The sequence below is a fragment of the Dromiciops gliroides genome, chromosome 1 (genome assembly GCF_019393635.1).
Source record: "Dromiciops gliroides isolate mDroGli1 chromosome 1, mDroGli1.pri, whole genome shotgun sequence".
NCBI lineage: Eukaryota > Metazoa > Chordata > Mammalia > Microbiotheria > Microbiotheriidae > Dromiciops > Dromiciops gliroides.
In genome coordinates this window covers 549,300,946-549,311,608 of record NC_057861.1, presented here as the reverse complement: position 1 = coordinate 549,311,608, position 10,663 = coordinate 549,300,946, and positions in this window count along the sequence as shown.

Genomic DNA, 10,663 nt, shown 5'->3' with positions numbered 1-10,663 from the left:
ACTTGACAGATGAGAAAACTGAGGCAAACAGGGTTAAGTGACTTGCCCAGGGTCCCACAGCTAGTAAGTTTCTGAGGCCAGATTTGAACACATGAAGAGGAGTCTTTCTGACTCCAAGCCCAGCATTCTACCCACTGAGCCACCTAGTTGCAGGGTCATACTGTTTGTTATCCTTTCTCAGTCTCTGGGGATAATAAGCTTAAACTTAGTTCAGTTCCTACATAAGATTGGTCCCACCAAGTTTGTGTACAGATGCAATATGACGAGTCTTGGATTCAGATCTTTCTGGACTGTGTCCTAAAGGTCACTCCTGAGGGTTATTATTCCTTGCTCCTCTAAACACTGATGTTGAATCATAAAACTTGGATACTGTGAAGCCTGGATGTGCCATCTCTTTGACCTTTTAAAACTCACAAGATGCAAAGTGATAATCCCTTCATCTAGAATGGAACACAGAGATCAAAGACTGAGACCTGTTTCTTAGGGCCACACGTCCTCAGTGAGAGGAGAGTCACCAGCCTCACAGTACCCATCACTGAAGTAATCAAATGTCCAGAGAGCATCAGAGGATGAGGCAAAGAGACCAGACAAAGAGGCTGACTTGGGCCTTTTTGAGTATGCTTCCTAGTTCTAACTTTATAAACATTAGTAATTGGCTTCTCCTAATAACATGGATGATATCTGGAATCCGTGATAAAATGGATACTCATACTCCATACTAGCTCTTTCAAAAATAGGTTCACCAGCCTTCCCCAGGGGGGAAATTGCATCAATTAAGCGTACCGATGCATTCTGGGCATGCATCAGTTCCTATTTCATTTATCTATGTTTGTTTTTCTCTTCTGGTACAAGGCAAGCTTCTCAAGAGTATGGACTCTTTTATTCTGGTCTTCATATATCTTAAAAAGGCCAAGGTCTCCCACTGCATCCTGGACCATCTCCAGTCGTCTTGACTTACATCTTTGCCCCTGGACTCTGATGACTCTGGAGGAGAGAGTGAGGCTGATGAGTTTGCACAGTTCTGCCTCACTTAAATCCAATTCACCTGTAAGTCAAGACATCCCCTCCTGATGTCATTGATCCTCTTAGGAAACAGGAAAACCACCACCACCACCACCACCAACAGCAACAACATATACTCAGTATTTATCACTTAGATACTTAAGAAATGATTGTAAGTTGATTGACTATTTGATTCTGAAATGATAAGAACTGAAGCTGTTGTGTCAGCCTCCTTCACTCCAGGACCTTGTCTCATTTATGTCATCTGACATTTCTTAACCACTCTGTGAGGCGGGTGCTATTATTATCCCTGTTTTACAGATAAGTAAATTGAAATTAAGAGTGGCTAAATTCCTTCTAAAGTGTCACAGAATGAACCTGTATCTATGGTAGGATTTGGGCAGCTACATGGCATAGTAGATAGAGTGCCAGGTCTGAAATCAAGAGGACTTATCTTCCTGAGTTAAAATTTGGCTTCAGACACTTACCAGCTGTATAACTCTGAGCAAGTTATTTAACTCTTTTTGCCTCAGTTTCCTTATCTGTAAAATGAATGGGAGAATGAAATGGCAAACCACTCTACTATCTTTGCCAAGAAAACCCCAGCTGGGGTCATGACAACTGAAAAATGACTGAACAGCAAAAACTCAACATCTTTTATGTACTTTGTTATTTATATGTTGTCCCCTGCCCATTAGAAGGTAAGCTACCTGAGAGTAGGACCCAATTAACAATAATAACTTCCTGACTCAAAGTCCAAGTTGGGGTCCATGCCCATCAGTTACCTCTGAAGATTTTGGAGGCCATCTGATGCAACCTCTTCATTTTATAATGGAAAAAAACAACAAACAAAACAATCAGAGCCCAGAGGAGTGAAGTGATTTGTAGAACCCTTAAGCTCATTGCCCAATCTTGTCACTTGCATCTTACAATACATCAACCATTCACAAAGAATAATTCAGGCCTTCATCACGTTTCATCATAGCACATTTTTCATTGATTTTCTTGCTTTGTCTCTTCCCCCTCCACATATACTTTATACAGTTCTTGAAGAAATTATCCTAAAAGTCCAAACACGTCATGGGTACAAAGGCATGGAAAAAGGAAGTGGTGTTATATAGGAAGGCCAATATGGCTGAGCTATAGAGTGCATGGAGCTCTTGGGAACTGCTGTTAACTTCTTCACCTCCATGCTTTAGAATCCCCAGTTTCCCTAAATGTTCAAGTGCCATGTGCCTCAGGAGGCTTTTCCAGTTACCTCCAAATGCTAGTATTTTTAATTTGAAGTTTACCTTGTATGTAGTTTGTATGTATATTATATGTGCTTACAGCTGTGAAGTGCTGGGGCTACATTGAACTCAGGAAGATGAGTGAGTCTTCCTGACTCCAGGCCCGACACTCTATGCACTATGGTGCCACCTAGTAGTGGGATCATACTGTTTCTTATCCTTCCTCAGTCCCTGGGGACAATGGGCTTAAACTTAACTCAGTTCCTACATAATATTGGAGTGGATGGGGTATTCAAGAGAACTAGCACCTCTAGTGACAGTGCTCACTAAGCCCTTTTCATGGCTGCTTATCCACCTTTACTGTCCACATGTCACTCACCTCCCACCTGTGACTCTAAGAAGCAATAGCAGGCACATTGGCCCCACCCTGGTGAACGCATCTCAGCACATGGGCTTAAACCAGGTTAAGGGTAGTTGACATGTTTTAAATCCTTTGATGAGCTAGGTTGATGCCTACTCTAAGCATGTGAAAATTTCTCCCAGCAGAATGGGCAGATGAGAAGAATTGTTCCAATGGCCATGAAGGTGGATGAAGGAGGTACTGTGGAACACTGGATTGCCAAGGTCATCTGCTGCATCCTGGGCCATTGCAAGCTGTCCTGACTTTTGTCACTGGACTTCTGGAAGAGAGTAAGGCTAAAGATTATGCACAACACTGCATCACTTAAATCCAATTCATGTGCAAATCAAGACATCATTTAATATTCACTATTTTATTCACCTTAAAGTCCTGTGGCAATAGGTGAGTGATGAAGCAGCAGATGTGGTTATACTGGCAACTGTAGCCACCATGAAGGAAATGTGAACTGCATAAATCAAGAGCCACTTCCATCCCAAAAGTTTTAATGGACTACTTATGTCTGATCTGTGGTAAAGCCTTCTGAACTCATATTAGACTGATCAGTCACAGTCAAACACACTGTTCCTTGACCTCAATATTGTAGTATCATTGGTCTTCTTCAAAAATGTGTGTGTGTGTGTGTGTGTTCATTCTTCATTTTTGAAGAAATATATATATATATGTGTGTGTGTGTGTGTGTGTGTGTGTGTGTGTGTGTGTGTATACACGCTGCCTCCTTTGAATGTAAGGGCCTTAAGGGAAGGGGCTATTTTTACTTTTTAATTTGTGTCTCTAGTGCTTACTTAGCTCAATAATTGACCCATATTAAGTACTTAATAAATGCTTCTTGGTTGGCTGATTGACTTGTTCTTTGACCCAATTAATACTCAGGATGTTATTACCTATTATTATTTAGGTTTTTATCTTTTGTTCATAATTCCTTATTCTATTGTTCAGTGTATAATGCTATAGTGTGTAAAATATAAAATTATCATAGTTGCATTTTTATATTATTTTAAAATTTTGATCATTCCCTAGCAGATGATGAATTTTTGTATGGGTACCATGGAATGCTGTGACATGAGCATTATTTAATATTCCCATTAAGATGTTTCTATATGTCAGTTTAAAAAGTTTACCCAATAATCATTCAACTCTATAGTTTTCTTCTTGTTATCTTTCTATTGAATTTATCTAACTCTGAGAAAGGAATATTAAAATCTCCTACTATTATTGTGTTACTTTACATATCTTTTGGTACTTCATCTAGTTTTTCTTTTCAAAACATTGTTACTATGTCATTTTGTGTTTACACATTTAATATCATTATTTTGTTTTTGTGCTCTTAAGCACTTTCTTTACTACATAATTCTAAAAATATTTCCTTATCTGAGGTCATATATCTTTATAGCAAATTATTGTGTTTCATTCTCATATCCATTTCTCTATTACCTTTGGGCTTGTGTGTGTGTGTGTGGGGGGGGGCAATTGGGGTTAAGTGACTTGCCCAGGGTCACACAGCTACTAAGTGTCAAGGGTCTGAGGCCAGATTTGAACTCAGGTTCTCCTGAATCCAGGGCTGGTGCTTTATCCACTGTGCCACCTAGCTGCCCCTATTACCTTTGCTTTTATTGGGGAAACTTAATAAATTTGCTTTATAGTTACAAGTGGTTTATTTTTTGTTTTTTCTTCCATTAACATCATGCGTTTTTTGTTTTTGTATAATCAATTATTTTTGCATCTTCCTAGTCGACCTTGGAAATTTCATTGGCAAAGATTTTGAAGACCAACATTGGAATAAATGATCTTACTATGTTCGTTTATTTCCCATTTTTCTTTTGCTCTATTTCTGTCTCCATCCCCTGTGGAATTCTCTTTTGGACTGTCATGGCCAAAACCAGTTTCTTGTAATAGTTTTCTCTAATTCAAGTAATCCATACTTTCCATACACTATATATTGAGGAGACATAGATTACCAAATTTTAGAATTGAAAGAATCTTAGAGATCATCTGGTCCAATCAGTGCTCACCCCTCCCCCAATTTTAAAGATGAAGAAACTGCAGCCTATAAACAGAAAGTGACTTTTACCAATTCATACAGTTAGTTAATAGTAGAGGTGGTACATTAAAGTCAGTCCTTATGATTGCCACACTAGCACTTCTTCTACTTGACTACATTATTTCTTTGGTGAAACGGAATTACTCTTTATCTTCCTGGAACCTTGACATCACCTGTGGGTGGAGAGCAGCAGAGGGAACCCCATAATGGTGGCCCATTTGTCCTTATTAAAAATCTTGACAAACAATGGAGAGGAGAGACGTCAACCACTGAGGAAGAGGAGAAATCATAATAATAAGCCTGTAAAGTTAGGTCATTCAGACTGTGAGAGCATTGAATGCAAAAAAAAGAGAAGTTTCTTTTTTATCTTAGAGGCATTAGGGAACCATTGGAGATTTTTAAGCATTTCTACATCATTGCTTTTAGGTCTGCTTTTTATTTCTCTTGGGGCCAAGGAGAAACATTAAATCCTTTTAAAAAATATGACAGTGCTTTCAATATTCAAAGACAGTTTGTGTATTTTCCATAAATCTTCTATTCTCCAGCTCAGGAGACCCCAACTCCTTTAATCAATCCTTATACATCAGGGTACAAAAATGTAATCTTTTTCAGCTAGAAGGAAGGACCAAAAGATTGTGGGTGGTAGAAGATGTGGGTGGAAATGGGGATGGGGACTTTTGGAGCCTCTGGAGCAGATGATATGTTGCAAGGGGAGGGCACAGATACTTGGAATTAAATTTAATCATGATAAGCTAGAGACTTGTATGACTCACTGACCCATTTAAGGAATGACCTGCCTGGACGGAATTTGCTGCTACACTGGAACCTAGTGAATTTATCTCCTCTGTACTTCCTCCCTTTCCCCTGTCTCATAGCCACTTGGTGAACTGTTATCAGTTACCCTTAAATCTTGCTTATTTGCTACGTGTATTTTTGTAATATTTTTGTCTCTAGATAACTATCATCTGGTTTTCATTGTGTTCTGTTTGTTCAGTATAAATGAGTGAACCACACTATGTGGGAAGGATAGAAGGGAAACTTTGTCAAAAGAAGCCTAGATTTAACCATGAGCTTACACTGAAGTTTGCTCTCTGTCTCTCTTTGTGTCTATCTGTCTGTCTTTATGTTTCCCTCTGTCTGTCTTTCTGTGTGTCTCTCTGGGTCTGTCTTTTTCTATCTGACTGTTTATATTTCTCTGTGTGTCTTTCCATCTCTGTTTCTGTGTCTGTATCTATGTCTCTATGTCTTTCCCTGTGTCTCTTTCTGTGTCTGTCTGACTATCTGTCTCTGTATTTCTCTCTCTCTCTCTCTGGAAATACAGAGAGGGTTTTCAATAGTCTGGCTTCTTGGCCTAGTTCTCTGAGTCTGCTGGGTTTCTAATTTCTCTATTATCCCTCGAAGTTGTCCAAGGACTTAGCACACTAAGTAGGTGAATGCAAATGGGGAGAGAATGCCTTTCATTGATATCATTTCCCTCTTCAACTCAACAAACATTTGTTAATTATCCTCAGTAAAGTGCTAAAGATGATAGGAGAAGAAAAAAAGAAACAGTCTCAGCTCACATGCATGTATTATATTACATAGGAATTCACACTGACTGGGGGAGCATATAATGTGTATTTAGATAAGATAAATAAAAGGTAATTCAGGGATGGAGCTAACACAGAAACCTGTTGGGAGGGGAGGGCCTTGTAAAGAAACTGCATGGAATCTTGGGAGGAGGTGGAATCTAAGATGAATAATGAAGGAAAATAATCCCTAGAGGTATAAGTTAGGATTATTGTTTGTCTTCCATTCTCAAAGAGGCTAATGATATCAGGAGGTGATGTCATGGTGAATTGGATTTAAGTGGAGGGCTGTGTAAAGTCACCAGCCCCACTCTCTCCTCCAGAGCCATCTGGGTTCAGTGGCAAGATATACTTCAGGATGACTGAAGATGGCCCTGGGTGTTTTAAGGCAACTGGTGACTTGCCCAGTGTTGAGTGTCTGAGGCTGGATTTGAACTTTGGCCCTTTTGTCTCCAGGGTCAGTGCTCTATCCACTGCATCACCTAGTTGCTCATAGGTTAGGATAGAGTACAAAGGAACATCCTATATAAAAGATCAGAAATGGGAGATAGAATATGAGGCTCAGGGAACAGCTAGTCAAAGTAGTTTAGCCAGAACAAAATGAAGGGAGAAATAGTGGGAAATGTCTGGAAAAGTTGGTGGAAACCCAACCGGGGAGAGTTTTAAATTCAATGGTAGGGAGTTTGTATTTTAATTGTATCAGGCAGCCATTGGAGCTGGTATGGGGATCAGTAGGACAGAATACCCAAAGACAGAGGATTGCCATTTCCTTGGAGAATCTCTACATTTCACAAAGTAGGTGCTTAATTTAATTTTTTTTTTTTTTAGTGAAGCAATTGGGGTTAAGTGACTTGCCCAGGGTCACACAGCTAGTAAGTGTCAAGTGTCTGAGGCCGGATTTGAACTCAGGTACTCCTGACTCCAGGGCTGGTGCTCTATCCACTGCGCCACCTAGCTGCCCCAGTAGGTGCTTAATTGTTGAATTGAATTGAAAGATGAACCAACCCAGCCAATAGTTTGGGGAGGATAGTGAGGAGAATGCCCCTCATGTACAAACAAATAAGTTCTTGGAGAGAGGATACAACAGGTCCATAAATAATTTTTCTTTCTTGTGGGAGTCAAAAATTGAAATACACTACAAAGAACACAGGAGATGTTCCTCAATGGTAATCACAAATTTTCTCCTGAGTAAAAAGATTCTATCTTGGGATTCATTGAATGAATTAGTATGTTTATTAGTCCCTAGCCCCGGGAACAAGCCATGTGTCTCATCAGCATTACAAATGTCTAGAATATAGAGGAAAAGCCCATTCCCATCCCCAAACAGCAATTTCCATAGACAAACCTAACATATTGTATGATGTTGATTTATGGTGTCAATTAAGCATTTATTACTGAAACCTGTTTTTGCCATTAAAATTCCTGTTGACAGTATGACTTTTAAATTTTCCAGTGTCTGTCTCCCCAAAGACTTTGATCTCAGCAAAAAATTTAGGGATTATAAATTTTACCAAAGATGGAAACTAAGAGAGAAGAGTTTGGAACAGCAAATAATGAGTTTAACCAGCATCCCTGGTCTTCTGAAAGATTTACGACGGTGGCAGTGCCTAAAGTCAAAGAATCTTTTATTTTGAAGTTTATAGCCCCTATCACTTATTGTTTTAGTTCCAGATATGATATCCTGGCCCTTGGATTGGATTTTTTTTTATGGAAGTCAGCATCAGTTGCCTCAGAAAAGCCACATTGTTAACATGAATCTTATGGAATCATAGAATGTCAGAGTTGGCAGAGAATGCTGAAGTCATCTAGTTCAATCTGTGCCTGAGCAAGAGTTTCCTGCACCATGTCTCCATCCAACAGCTATCTAGCCTCCATGCGATGGGGAATTTACTCTCTCCTATTCCACCTTTGGAACTATTAAGAAGGCTTTTCTTTTTTTTAAAGACATCAAACCTAAGTCTACAACTGTGAAGCTTTTAAACATTGTTCTTTGTAGGAAGGAAAGTAGCATTTATAAACACCTACTATATGCATGGATAGAGTACTGGGCCTGGAGTCAGGAAGACTCATCTTCCTGAGTTCAAATATAGCCTCAAACACTTACTAGTTGTGTGACCCTAGGCAAGTCAGTTAACCCTATTTGCCTCAGTTTCCTCATCTGTAAAATTAAGTGGAGGAGAAAATGACAAACCACTCTAGTATCTCTGACAAGAAAACCCCAGATGGGGTGATGAAGAATTGGATGTGGTTAAAATGACTCAACAGAACAATTATATGTCAGGTTCTGTGCTAAGTGCTTTACAAATATTATCTTACTTGATCCTTACAACAACAGTGAGAAGTGGGTACTATTATTATCTCCATATTATAGTTAAGAAAACTGAGTCAGACAGAGGTTAAGTGAGTTGCCCAGGATCCAGGGTCAAATAGCTAGTAAAAGTCCAAGGCAAAATTTGAATTCAGGGTTTTCTGACTCCAAGCCAAGCACTCCATCCTCTGAACCACCTAGCTACTGCATTTTTATATACCTTCCTTCATATAACAACTCTTCAAAATCAGAAAGTCATCTTGTTCTGTTCTAAGTCTTCTATTCTTCAGGTTTTAAACTACCTTGTTCCTTTAGCTGATTCTTAATTATATGGTTCAGATGCCTCCTCTTCACTCCAAGCTGTCAGTATCTACTTTATGGAGATCAGTTTACCTCCTGGGCAAAAGGGCAAAAATAAAAGTCAGAGATGCTAACTTACATTTTCAGGAGGATGATGGAGACATACTTCCCACCTGCTCATCCCATCTAGCAATTATTACTTTTTTCTCTTAATTTCTCTAAAACCTAGCTTCTTAAAGTGTGGGTCGTGGCCCTGTATAGGATCACATAACTGAATGTGGGGGGGTCACAAAAAATTTGGTAACAGTAAAAGGTTATGTATACCTATACTATAAACCTATATATGTGAGGTCACATAAAAATTTCTCATGTGAAAGAGGTCACGAGCAGAAAAAATTTAAGAAGCTCTGCTCTACAGTTTGGAACTATGCCCAAAGGGCTATAAAACTGTGCATACCCTTTGACCCAGAAATACCACTATTAGGTCTTTTTCCCAGGGAGATCATGGAAAAAGGGAAAAGGACCCACGTGTTCAAAAATATTTATAGCTGCTCTTTTTGTGGTGGCAAGGAATTGGAAATTGAGAGGTTGCCTATCAATTGGGAAATGGCTGAACAAGTTGTGGTATATGAATGTAATAGAATACTATTGTGCTGTAAGAAATGATGAGCAGTCAGATTTCAGAGAAACCTGAAAGGACTTGCATGAACCAATGATGAGTGAGATGAGCAGAACCAGTATCAACAACATTGTGTGTTGATCAACTGTGATAGACTTGATTCTCAGCAATACAATGGTCCAAGCTAGTTCCAAAGGACTCATGATGGATAATGTGCTCCAAATCCAGAAAAAAAGAACTGTGGAATCTAGATTCAGATTGAACCATACTGTTTCTATTGTTTTTTTTTGTTGTTTTTCTTTTTTGAGATTTTTCCTTTTTGTTCTGATTCTTCTCTCATAAAATGACTAATGCAGAAATATGTTTAATGTGATTGTACAGATGTAACCCATATCAGATTACTTGTCTTGGGGAGGGGGGAGGGAAGGGAGGGAAAAAAATTGAAACTAGAAATCTTATAAAAACAAATGTTGAAAACTATCTCTAAATGTAACTGGAAAATAATAAAGTATTTATATGAAAAAAAAAGAAGCTCTGCTCTAAAACACTTTCTGTAACTGCCACTAAATTGACATTTGGTCTTGATTGGTAGTGAATGGAATGGTCAGTTTCCAGACCTGTATCTACTAACTAGTCTTCCAGTACAATTTTGTATATTAGAAGGATCATTGAACTGAGAAACCTGGACTCGAGGCCAAGCCCAGCCAATATTTATCTGTGTGACTCAGGGTAAATCATTTTCTTTCTCCAGGCCTGTCTCACTCTCCTTTTTTATAAAATGAGGTAGCTGGATTAGATTATTTTAAGGATCCTTTCCAACTCTATCAGCATATGACTTCAGAATTATATCTTAATGACAATCACTGCCATGTCAAGAGGCCTCTTTTTGTTTTTGTTTTGTTTTTTGAAAAACAAAATTGATGTACTTTGTTTATATATTGCCTTCATTCCCCAATATAATCCTCTCCCATCTTCTAGTAAAAAATATCATTATATTATTATAATATATCATATATATTATAATATAGAATTTTTTATAAAAGCTAAAAAGTCAGTTCAGCAAAACTAATCAGCACATGCCTGACCAACTTTATACATGGTGTTTCATAGCCATAATACCTCATTTTGGGGAGGGGGGAAGAAGAGATGAATTCTTAGTAATTTCACATAGCAAGTTC